At 39.3% G+C, this 13,260-nt stretch overlaps 1 protein-coding gene across 1 annotated transcript in view; it reads left to right on the top strand.

Moving 5' to 3' along the window:
* The first annotated feature begins 11,210 nt into the window (after window positions 1-11,210).
* Window positions 11,211-13,260, top strand: part of LOC142850308 (aldehyde dehydrogenase, cytosolic 1-like) — a 32,187-nt gene continuing 30,137 nt past the window's right edge. The window contains exon 1 of the mRNA XM_075973666.1: window positions 11,211-11,316. The gene's annotated coding sequence lies outside the window, so the exon portion shown is untranslated. The remainder of the gene's footprint in view (window positions 11,317-13,260) is intronic.

The following is a 13,260-nucleotide window of genomic DNA, read 5'->3' as shown; positions in this document are numbered from 1 at the left end:
CCCATCAATTGGCTCCCACTACCCTGTGAAATATAAAATGTAAGCTTCTTGGCATGTGTTAAATATGCTTCATGGTAGGCTTGTCTCACCTCATACTCCTTTCTCAACTCCTTTCCTCATAAATGCTGAGCTTCAGATCTCTTCTAAGAACAGAAGTCTCTGTCTTGAGTGTGTGAGCTAGAATATGGTGTCTTCCTATCTGAAGGCTGCCCACTTGTCTTCTCATTCCCTCCCACCATATTTGTTCCCTCTCTCAATCCCTCCCTTCTTTCTGGGATTACAGGAGTGATCCATCATGCTCAGCAAAGTGATTCATTTCCTCCTACTTTTGTTTCTTTTTTGCAATTTTGGCTAAATCCTTACTGTGTTAATTACTACTTCAGGATTCAGTCTTGATTCTAGGAAATATTTCCAAACTCCTAAATCCACAGTTCATTTGCATCCTTCAAGATCTTACAGAGTTAATTGATGGAAATTCCCCTCCTTTTGGTGACTATTGGTCTATTACTTCCCTTGAGTCCTTGAAAACAAGAAACAAAGATTCCGCAGGTAAATTAATAACGGTCTGGAGAAATGCAACTCAGTTTCTCTCTTAATCTTTCCTCAGTTTGCAATATCCTAGTACTAGGGTCTGAAAGTATGCTTAGACCACTTTCAGAAATGTATGCATTGACAGTGGTTGCTAAACTAAGACTTAAGATTTGGAAGCAGTAACCCACTAACTACATACATTTAAACTGTAAGGTGTGGGGATCCTTCAGGGAGCCATGACCTGATGTGGGCAGGCCCATTTTGCCTTGGTGCTGCTCTCACCACAGACTTGAAAATAACTATGTGACTTTGTAACCATCTTTTTTATTGACATCACCAGGTTTGGAGCACACACATGGTGCCAAGATGGAGATGATCACATGAGCCAAGATGTCAGCACTCACATTATTGCCTAAGATTCCTGATTCACCAAACCTCAACACACCTCTTTGCAAAACTTGCAATTCCCATGTCATTGGTATTTAATCCTGCCTTTCAATATTCTCCTAATTTCTTTCCTCCTATAATGCTCCAGGTGCTGGCACTGTCTTGGATAACACTCACTGCTGTACAGTAGGATGCCTGACTCCAGAGGCCTGAAAGAGTTGTTCACTAGATAGCAATGGCACGTAAGACTGTTGAGACTTTAAATTATGGTTTACTCTCTTTAATAACTATGTTTAAGCATACCGATGTTTGTATATTCCTGAAAATTGTACTAATGTCTCTTTTACCTTAGATGATCTAGAGATTCAACCTTAGGCCATGCCAAGCATACCATCTTAGCGGTAAACTTATATGCAATGTGCTTCTTTATGTATTCTTTTATTGGCTGATAAAGCTGTTTCGACCAATGGTTTAACAGAGCAAAGCCAGGTGGGAAATCCAAACAGAGATATAGACAGAGAGTAGGCAGAGTCAAGAGGATACCATGTAGCTACAGAAGGAGAAAGATGCTGCTGCTGTAAACTTTCTGGTAAGCCATGGCCGTGTGGTGATACAGATTAATATAAATGGGTTAATTTATGATGTAAGAATTAGTTAATAAGAATCCTGAGCTAAGCCAGGCTGTGGTGGAGCATGCCTTTAATCTCAGCACTCGGGAGGCAGAGGCAGGTAAATCTCTGTGAGTTCGAGGCCAGCCTGGTCTACAAGAGCTAGTTCCAGGACAGGAACCAAACAAAAGCTACGGAGAAACCCTGTCTAGAAAATCAAAAAAAAAAAAAAAAAAAAAAAGTATCCTGAGCTAATAGGCCAAACGGTGTTGTAATTAATATAGTTTTTGTGTTGTTGGTTGGGTCTGGGTAGCCAGGAACAAAAGAGCAGTCTCCGTTTACAAAATGGCACCCAACATGAGGCAATGGGATCCACATAAGAACTACAAAAGCTTAAGAAAAAAGTGGGGGCGTCTTCTAGAACCACAAAAACAGGAGCCATGTGTAACTTCTTGGTAGTGACATTTTTTCAGATAGGCTCTGTTTGCTGGTGGTGAGCAGATGCATGACTCCATTAGGATAAGTCTTCCTGACTCATCATTAGCAGCAAAAACTGTGCAACTTCTTTGAGAGACAGCTTCCTGGATCATGCTGGCAGCACAAACTCTGGTGCTTTTGGGAGGTCCTGCCCTTAAAGGGGATGATGATAGTGTGCTACTAGTTACTTAATGGTGACATAGAATCCCAATCCCTGGTGCTGAGGTAGTGAACTTGTCTCACAGAGCTGGCAGTAAACGTACCTCTGCTATATTAGAAGGCCAAGAAAGGTTGAGTCAACATCCAGGGTCACTGTGAACAAACTGGTAACCATCTTAAAACCATTGCTGGTCAGAAAATGATTACAGATATGCAATGAAAACAGGTTTAAACAGAAATAAACCTCTGAATGGATCATAATGTGTTTAAAAGATGTGAACAGACGTTCTACATGGGATAAACTCCTCCTCAGAACATTTAAAGGACCTAATGCCTATTATAAAAACAAACAAACAAACAAACAAACAAAAAACGACAACATACTACTTTGAGAAGAACAGCTTTATAAGATAAAAAATAAGAAACATAAAGCAAATATTGTAAAGATTAGATTTGAACAAGAGAGATCTCTTGATTACAAAATGTGTTTCCTACTCCAAAGAATGTTCTCCCCTTTGCTCCAGTTAATTCTTCTAGTAAACATTCTGCAAGACTGACCCAGAAGTAAGTTTCTTATTTTTAGATCTAATCAAACTGACAACTGTCACATATCTATCTTCAATGATATAGTTTTCTACCTGAGTACCCATATACCCCTGCTTAACTGTCTTTGGAAGGCTTTATGTCTTTTGCAGCAGACAAAACAGGCTTCTCTATGCACACATGGATTTATACTTTTCTAATTTATAAACAAATTTTCCAAAGCTTTACCATATCCTTTGAAGTATTTTCCCTTTTTTTGTTTGAAAAAAATGTATGGTTTATTGAATCAGTTAGTAATTTTTAAATTTAAAAATGATACTGAAAGACTTGAACTTTCATTTATCTTGTACCCCTTTAACCAGCACATTTAACCAGCTACTCAGCTAGGCAGGGAACACTGGAACTCAGAACTCTCTGCTCTACCAAGAGAACATGAGAATATAACAAACAAACACATAAATAGATAAACATGTATTGTGATATGTGCTCCTAACTTACAAGCCTTTGATTATTTTTATGAACTAATATTTTAAAATGGAGACATTAGCCGGAAAAGCTGGTGACATAGTTAGGTGTTGGGATGCTTGCCCAACAAGTCTGAGGCTCTGGGTCCAGTCCATAGTACCAGAAAAGAAAGAGAGATGGAAAAATTCAAAGCAATCAGGCCGGGACTAGAAAAAAGAAAATCACCAAGAGGCTTTTTCTGGGTTCTTTCTTATAAAGTCATTTTTCTGGGTTCTTTCTTATGAAGTCATTAATCTCACTGATAAGGTCTTCCCCTTCATGATCCATTTTTATCCCATAAATCCCACTTCTCACAGCAGCACACTGAAGGTTATGACTTTAGCACGTGCACTTTGAGAGGAAGTAAACATTTAGCCCACTGCAGAAGAGTTCATTCCACTATTCAGTTATGTTTTGTGCCTAATTTTATTTTAATTTATTATTCGTATTAGTAGAATGTTCAACTACCTATGTAAGGAAGAACTTTGCTTTCATAAAAAAATTGCTTGTTGGAAAAAATTTCAGGCAAGTACCAGTGTTAGACTCATTAGTTGGATACAGTGTGTTGCATGTAATCTTAATATACATATAAAACTAACAGGTATTACAGATAGCCAGGATTAGAGTACTTTCTGAATAAGCATAAAGCCTGGGCCTGTTTCACAAGTGTCTGTAAATATAACATATATGTACATTTCTAGCCAACATTTTTTTACACACACTGTTTAAAGCTACAAATGTATATTGTTCCTTCTTCAACTAACTCACCAAGTTAGCCTTGCTGTGTAAGTGCAAAGTGAATTAAATAGAATACCTTGACTATTTGTATTCTGAAACCAAAGAGCACACCACAATCAAACATGATGAGGCCTGATTAAGACGCCATGCTGAGAGAGGGCAGCTTACCTTTTCTTTTTCTGCATAATGTCAAAAATATGATTACAGAACTCTAAATATGATTCAGTGGTCTAAGCCCAATTTGGATACAGTTCTCTTACTTTTCTGCTAATTAGGAACTGCATAATATGAAATGGGGGTTATTTGATAAAGAACAATCACATGGAAAAATGTATTAAATGCATTTAAACAAGAGTCCACTTAAACATTCATACTCAGACAAAATAATGTATCTAATATGAACTAATACTTATAACAAATTTATAATCTTTAATTATTAATGATTTTTTTAAATAAAGTCTATTTCTCTTTAAAAAAAAATTGCTTGTTCAACGGAACTGTGTATTGATGTGTGCCTGTCGAGCTGGTTTCAGTGATGGCAGAAGTCATGGTCTGTACATTTCTTGGTACAGGAGTTGGAAGCCATCACTTAAATATAACCCTGTATTTCTTTATATGTATGTGTGTATGAGCATGAAATTTAGCTTATCACTGAGAAGGAAGTGATTAAATATTATTTGCAAGGTCCCCATGTTTAAAAAGTACCAGCTTGCACAGGGCGGTGGTGGCGCACGCCTTTAATTCCCGCACTCAGGAGGCAGAGGCAGGCAGATCTCTGAGTTTGAGGCCAGCCTGGTCTATAAGAGCTAGTACTAAAACAGGCTCCAAAGCTACAGAGATACCTTATCTTAAAATGCCAAAAAAAAAATTACATAAATAAAAAAAATAAAAAAGGTACCCGCTCTTTCATCAAATGAAAGCTCAGGGTCTAGTCATGAGGAGGCCTACCCAGTTCCCATCATTTTACTAAAACTTTATTTTTCCTCTTTAAGGGCAAAAATGAAAGAAAAAGTCTTTGACTTTTGTAATCATCCCTAGAAATAAACTTTTGTATGAAGTAAATTCTGGGCTTGGCAACAGTTACATTGGAAATTCCTGCCATAGTCCAGTACTGAGCAGAAAAAAACATCCTGGCAAAGGAAGCCAAAGTTTAGAAAAGCACACATAATGGTTAGTAAGAACTTGTTGAAAATTAATAGACTGTCATTGGTAGCTGCCTCCAAGTCTTTTCTGACTACAAGCTGCGATTCTCGGTTTAAGGAGTACATTACTACATAGATATCTAGTGAAAGACAGTGATTCACTACCTACTCAGAGAGTAAGTGGGAATGCCAAGAATGTTTAACAACCTGTGGTTTTACCTTCTCGACATCAAATAAACAAGTTTTGGATCCACAACCAACTGTGACCCTTGCAAAATGCAGCTGTTTGGGCATTGTTCAGAGCCCTAGTCTGCATGTTATGTAATAGCTGTTGTGCAATTGCGCATTTAACTCAAAGGGCATTTGTAAAGGAAAAAAAACATGTTTCCAAAATGAAAAGGGAGCAAGAGATTAGAGGAGCAGAAGTTTCTATCTTAATTCAAATGAGAGGCACAGGGTACTCAAGGACAACCAAAACGTACTGTCTGAGAATCTAGAAGAACGTTCTGTTCTCCAGGCCTGATATGTCTCCTATTTTCCCCAAAATACAACTATCTTAAAAACATAATCACTCTGACTACAGGGCAAGTCAAGTTTCGCCCCCCTTTGCTCTATTGCTTAGCTGAGGTCATCCTTATGGATTCTTGGGAATTTCCAGAGCCAGGTTTCCTGATAACCCTATCATGACTCTCTCAATTAACTATCTCTTTCTTGCTCTCATCTCTGTCTTTTCTCCATCTCGACTATCCCATTCCCTCAAGTTCTCCTCACCCCTTCTCTTCTCCCCTCCCATTTCCTTTCTACTCTGCCTTTTCCTTCATTCCCATGCTCCCAATTTTGTCATGTGATCTTGTCTATTCCGACTTTCCAGGTGGATCTATTTATATTTTTCTTAGGGTTCACCTTATTGCTTAGCTTCTCTAGGATTCTGAACTATAGGCTCAATATTCTTTGTTTATAGCTAGTATCCACTTATGAGTGAGTATATACCATATTTATCTTTTTGGGATTGGGTTACCTCACTCAGGATTGTGTTTTCTAATTCCAAGCATTTGCATGCAAATTCAAGATGTCATTGTTTTTTGTTTTTACCATTTTTTTAACCTCTAACATGTAAATGTAACACATTTTCTTTATCCATTCTTCTGTTGAGGGGCATCTAGGTTGTTTTCAGGTTCTTTCTATTACATATAATGCTGCTATGAACATAGTTCAACAAATGTCTTTGTAATATGATTAAGCGAGCATCTTTTGGGTATATGCCCAAGAATGGTATTGTTGGATCCTGGGGTAGGTTGATTCCCAATTTTCTGAGAAACCACCATACTGTTTTCAAAGTGGTTTTACAAGTTTGCATTCCCACCAGCAATGGATGGGTGTTCCCCTTACTCCCCATCTTCTCCTGCATAAGCTGGTTAATATCTTCAATATTACCATAGAACCTTCATCCAGCAACTGATGGAAACAGAGGCACAGACCTGCTCCAGAGCACTGGATTGAGCTCCAAAGTCTAGTTGAAGAGTGGGAAGAATGAGAACACGAATAAAGAAGTCAAGACCATGGTGGGTACACCCACTGAAACAGTCTACCGGAGCTAATGGGAGCTCAGCAACTCCAGTCAGACTGGGAAGGAACAAGCATAGGACAAAACTATTCCCTCTGAATGTGGTTGACAGTTGCATGGCTGGGGCAGACTGAGGGACCACTGGCAGTGGCACTAGGATTTATCCATACTCCATGTACTGGCTTTTTGGGAACCTATTTTCTTTGGATGGATATCTTGCTCAGCCTAGATATAGTAGGGAGATCCTTGGTCCTTCCCCAATGTGCCTTAACTTCTCTGAGGGTTGGATGGGGGTGGCGTGGGAGGGTGTCTGGAGGGAGTCAGAGGAGGGGAGGAAGTGGGAACTTGGATTGGTATGTATAATGAAACAAGATAGTTTGTTTCTTTTTTAAAAAATAAAATTCTATATAAAAATATAATCACTCATTTATTCATGTGTTGTCTAGTCTTCCTTTTTATGAGCATAGACTAAGTTACAATAGAATTGACATGTCTGAGAAAGATGAAAAAATTTACTACTTGTTCCATAAGAAAGGTGCCATTCTCTGCTCAGACGAATAAAAGGTTCAACATAATTTCCGTGTGTGTACCTACTTATGTGGAGATGCCAAGCTGATCTTTCCTATGATGTGGGAAGTCCTTTATATGTGTTACTTTTATTGGTTAATGAATAAAGAATATGTCTTGGGCCTCTCAGGGCAGGATAGAGGTAGGCAGGAAAAACTAAACTGAATGCTGGGAGAAAGAAGTCAGAGTCAGAGAGATTCCATGGAGCCTCCAGAGGAGAAAGATGCAAGGCACCAGCTGGAACCTTGCAAGTAGGCCAAGAGCCTAGTGGTAAAATATAAAATATTAAAAATGGATGAATTTAAGAGATAAGAGTGAGCTAAATGTATACAAAAGCTAATAAGCCAAGCAGTGATTTAGTTAACACAGTTTTGTGTGGTTATTTCGGGGCTGATCAACCAGGAACAGACAAGCAGCCTTCCTACTACAAGCCTATGTGGGGATCATCTTAGAGTTATCAAGGTAGAAATGAAAAGGAGGAATAATAGAGAGGGATGCTTTGCCTGGAATGATATTTCATCCTTATCCTGTGTGGTCTATGATCATAAGCTGTATTCCTTTCTGTGTTTAGCAAATGAGAAGCTCAGGTTAAGAAGAAAAGGTAATCAGGTTCCCAAGCTCCTCTTCCTGTCCTAGCTAAGTCCCCATGAATGGGAGATGGCAACTTTACTACAAAAAGGTTGCCATTGTTCATTCTTAATAACCAGAGCATCCAAAGAATGTTATCTAGTTCCTTCCATATCTTGTGCTAGAGCATCTACACAGAGTAGCATTGTGTTCAAAATGAAAACACTGAAGGTCAAAATGATCATTTACAAAGTTCGAGGCTTAAAACATTCAGGATTCAAACTATTAGGGAGTGATAATTACAGTCTTTCTTGGTACACCACCTAGACTTAGTGGAACTCAGTGGTTCTCAATCTTCCTAATGCTGCGCCCTTTAATACAGTTCCTCATGTTGTGGAGACCCCCCCCCCCAGTCATAAAATTATTTCATTGCTACTTCATTACTGTAATTTTGCTACTTTTATGAACTGTAATATAAATATCTGATATGCATGATATCTGATACATGACCCCTCAACTCCCAGAGGGTGGTTACCCGCAGGTTGAGAACTGCTGTCCTAGAGTAATTATTCACAAGTGCAAATCCTTCCAAAATCTGACATTCCTTTCACTTTCAAAGATTTTTGCTTTTCAAGTAGTGTAATGCTCTTTGAGGATCTATGAGTGACTGTGTCCTCTGACTAAAAGGCATCCACAATTTTCTCTTTCCACTGAAAAAGCAAAGATAGTCTGAGGATCTGATTTTACTCAGAGTGGAAATAGACCTGATTGTCTGAATTTTTAAAGGTGGCCAAAGACAGTCTAGAGAAAGGACCTTTCTCCCCAGCAGCATTCTAACCTGGGACATAGTATCTTCTGCCAGCTTTGGCCTGAAGATTTATGGTCTTCTGTAGTTGGTTGTTTTTTACTCATGTCTTTTGGAGCACTGCCACCCAGCTCCCAAATAAATCACATGGAGACTTGTTGTTTTTTATGAATGCACAGCAATAGCTTGGTTTATTTCTAGTCAGTTTTTCTTAACTTAAATGATCCCATCTACCTTTGGCCTCTGGGCTTTTATTTTTCTCTGTTTTCACCTTTCTTTACTTCTTATTTTGTGGCTTGCTGTGTAGCTGAATGGCTGAACCCTGATAACCTCCTCCTCCTTCTCTTGGTTCTCAATCTCCCTCCCAGATTTCTCCTATTATCTCTCTCTTCCTGTCAGCCCCACCTATCCTTTCTTCTGCCTTGCTATTGGCTGTTCATCTTTATTAGGCCAATCAGGTGTTTTAGAGAGGCAAAGTAACACAACTTCACAGAGTTAAACAAACACAACATAAAATCATGAGATCCACCAGGTTACACAGTAGATCAACTGACATTTAGAAGGCCAACCCACCAGACATTTACACATCTGATGGACGATAAATTCACACAGGGATGACCTGTGAAAAATGCTGCCTTTTGAGTAGCTAGCTATAAATTCTCTTCTGTGATAAGATAATATATTCCCCTTCTAACTCAGCTTTGGGACTCTTAAGCAGTGTATGCCTCATATGTTGGGCACAATTTTCCTGTGTTTTGTTATTAGGATGACTTTTTTTCCCAAAGTATGCAATTCTGGTGACTAAAATAAGACAGTCAAACCTTTTGTCCCATACTGCAATGAAAAACAAACAGATGAAAAACAAAAACAAAAACATGGAAGCCTGTTTTCTATAACTCATCAACAGTATGATTTGGTAAATCAGAAGTCCTTGTGGGGTGATCACAGAGGAACTTTCACAGAGCAGAATTGCAGGTATCTATCTAACCTTGCTAGATCTAAGCCCTTCAAAGATTTATGCTAAATTAGGTTGATATTGTAGGTGTCTGTCCTTGTTATATCATAGTCCTTCAAGAGATCAATAGCACCTATGTTAACCTAAGTTTCCTTCACTGACACCTTCCTGCTTTGATTCAAAATAGCAATTAACTCTTTGTACTAGCTTTTGATGCAATAGAGTAATTGCTTTTGATTAGGTCCTGGGATTCAGGTGATAATAAAGGCTGTTAATTTACTAACCATGTCCAGATATTATTAATCACACTTAAGAAATATAGAATAATGCACATGTTCTTTGCCTCTTCCTTAGTTCTCTCAATGGTTTAGTTTTCTCCCTTTGTAACTTTTGTAGAGGCCCCTTTAAGATACGGCAGGAACCTCCCCGCAGCTGCTGGGATGGTTAGCTACAAACTAGTTGATAAATTTTGCTACATATCTTCACAAAATGCCTGTGTCCCTGAGAATTTTCCTTGTATTTTTTTCATTACTAACAAGTTGTTAATGAATATATATATGAGTTTGTAATGGAGAAGAAGTAAGATTGAAGAGAAATGAATGTAGAAGGATAAAAATGTAGAAAAATGAAGAAGAAAAAAGAATGCAGAGTAATTAGAACAAGAATGAACTGGAACAGAGTGTGTAACAGGGAATTGGAATTAGAATTGAGACAGGGAGTTAGAGCACTGCATTGAGCTCCCAAAGTTCAGATGAAGAGTAGAAGGAATGAGAACATGAACAAAGAAGTCAAGACCATGATCACCCTCTAGAACAGTCTACCTGAGCTAATGGGAGCTCACCAACTCCAACCGGACTGGGAAGCGACAAGCATAGGATCAGACTAGTCCCTCTGAATGTGGCTGAGAGTTATGTGGCTGGGACAGACTGAGGGGCCACTAGCAGTGTCACTAGGATTGATCCCTACTGCATGGACTGGCTTTTTCGAATCCCGTTCTCTTTGGATGGATACCTGCTCAGCCTAGATATAGTAGGGAGGGCCTTGGACCTTCCTCAAAGCAATGTGCCTTACCCTCTCTGAGGATTGGATGGGGGTGGGGTGAGAGGGTATGTGGAGGGGATGGGAGAAAGAGAGGGAGTGGGAACTTGGATTTGGTACTTTTTAAAAAAATCCAATAAAATAAAAAAATGTTCCACAGCGAAACCAATTTTAATACATCTTTAAATAATATTGTATATCTCTCCCCCAGCTGCTATTGACAACAGAACCTTTTCTTCTTTACTTCACGAATTCCCTGTTTCCCAGTCTATCAGGGAAAGGAAAGTTACATGATAACCTAAAAAGTCATGAAAAACCCAGAAAATGATAACTGGCTTTGAGTGTCCAGAGCAGCTGGTCGCAAGTACTCTTTCAGCACAGGCAGGTAAACTAATTCATCTGTAAATAGTGAGCAGTCTCCAGATGGAACTTCAGGGCCGAGGAGCAGGTTCCTTAAGGATTCACATTTAAAGGCAAAGGCTCCCTGCCAGCCTTAGGTGTTAGAAGAGAGTAGTGTTCTTTCTGCCCTGCACTGAGTCTGCCCATCCAATCATATCCTAATATGCAAATGACCCTTAGTGCATGCAGAGTCTAAAAAGGAGCAAGTGCCCTATCAGAAACAAATTGCTGAGCCTGTCACCTGTGTTCCAGGAGCCAAACCAGCAATGTCTTCCCCTGCATAACCTGAAATTCCTGCCCCGCTGGGCAACTTGAAGATTCAGTATACCAAGGTAAGAAAGACACTTGCAGGTGGGGCTTTCCCAGGGGTCCTGGTTAAAGCAAGGTCGATTGGGGCTTCTTTGCAGACACAAAGACAAAAAACTTGCAAAGTGAGTGGCCTGATTCAGTGGTGAATTCTAAGCCATTTCAGACAGCTTCTCATAAGACACACATCCTAGGGAAAAGGGTTGTGCTCTATGTGAGTGATACTGTGCCAGAGGCAGCAAACCAGAGTGAGCAGCAGGTCTATTAACCCTGTGCAGTGAGCACTTATGGGGAGACAAACAGAGGAACTTACTGGAAGGAGCCAGGCACATGGGAAGTTCTCTCTGGCTCTATCTCTCAAAATAGCAGAGTGGAACCGGAAAATATGGCTTTATGTTTGCTGACAGTGTTAAGGTTGGAGGACTTAACCCTGGATCTTAGATGGTGGCTACTGCCAAAACCCCCAAATGGAACTGAATTATTTTTCTTATTTTGAGATAGAAATAGTAGTTGATTATTTCTCCAAGCAGGCTTGCTGTTGTAGGAAAAAAACATTCCATTGTTAACTGCTAAATATTTAGAGACACAAGAGCAGGAATCTGACCCAGGCTTGGAAATCTTCAGCGGGGGAGGGCAGATGATTAGGCTGGGCTCGTCCTGAGGGACTTTCGTCATATTACCTACTGAGCAGTTTCATGCCTACTTCTGTTACATGTCTTAGGATTCCAAAATTAAGAACTCTCTCTCTCTCTCTCTCTCTCTCTCTCTCTCTCTCTCTCTCTCTCTCTCTCTCTCTCTCTCTCTCTCACACACACACACACACACACACACACACACACACACACACACACACAATCAAGTCTTTGGGAAAGTCACTTAAAATTAGCTGTGTTATGGCCTGATGCAGAAAAAAAGGGAGAGACGAATTATTCGACTTTGGGGAAAACCATGCTGGGTTCTGAACCAAACAAGGGAATTAGAGAGTGTTAAAGTTAGTGAGCAGACCTGATGTCTTCTCTTATCTGTGTTTTCTTTGTGAGCAAATGTGGTTGCTTTCGAATCCCTGAAGCCTTTTGCATTTTCCCAAGCACCTGAAGTGAGGGAGCTGCCTGGTTTAAGGACTCTTTGCTTAGGCTCTGGTCTGTAGAGAGGAGTGGACCTAGGCCATGGTCCATGAGCAGCTAGACATGCCCTGAGGCATGATTTCACCAGGCTTTCTTGGACAGAAAATGCTTTCAGTGTAGGTTTTGACAAAGGAGAATATACGAACTAGGATGTATGCACACTCTCCAACAGCTCACAGGTGTCAAAGTGTGTACACTTTATAGACTTTGACCCTCTTCTCATTTGGAAGAAATACCTGTCACAATCTACAAATCAGGAATTCCAAGAAGATGGGAACTATCCACACTGTTTATATAGTTACAGTTTAATCACTAAGAAAAGTTTAATTTGTATGAATTCAAATGGAAAAGTATTTTGAAAGCCCCTCTCCTTTCTTTCTTTTGTCTTTTATAAAATTTCCTAAGATTGTGTTTGTGTGTGTGTGTGTTAGTCTATCTCAAGGAAGTTTTAAAGTGAGCTGTCTTTTCTCTGTGTTATTTCATTTAACACTTACTAATTAAAAATGAGATGAAAGTACTAGAAAAATAAGCTATTCCTAAAAGTACCATGTACAAATGCAGATAGGACCAGTAATCCCTTAATATAGAGCGATGTTTCCAGACTGAAACTTCTTCACTGCACATCATTCATAAAGACATCCTAGGGAGAATGGAGAGACTAAGTATTTAAGTGTCAAGAACACATTTATTTGATGTTCGAACACTTTTCTACTTAATAATAAGCAACACCATTGAGTGAATTTTGATTTTCTATGTAAGTTTGGTCTATTTATTAAGCATTATATTATTTGATGTGCTGGTTACAGCATTGTCACCCTTGGGAAGACACCAGCTATGTATGCAATT

The sequence above is a fragment of the Microtus pennsylvanicus genome, chromosome 5 (assembly GCF_037038515.1).
Source record: "Microtus pennsylvanicus isolate mMicPen1 chromosome 5, mMicPen1.hap1, whole genome shotgun sequence".
NCBI lineage: Eukaryota > Metazoa > Chordata > Mammalia > Rodentia > Cricetidae > Microtus > Microtus pennsylvanicus.
Note: the sequence above shows the minus strand (reverse complement) of the source record. Positions and strands in the feature narration are given on the sequence as shown.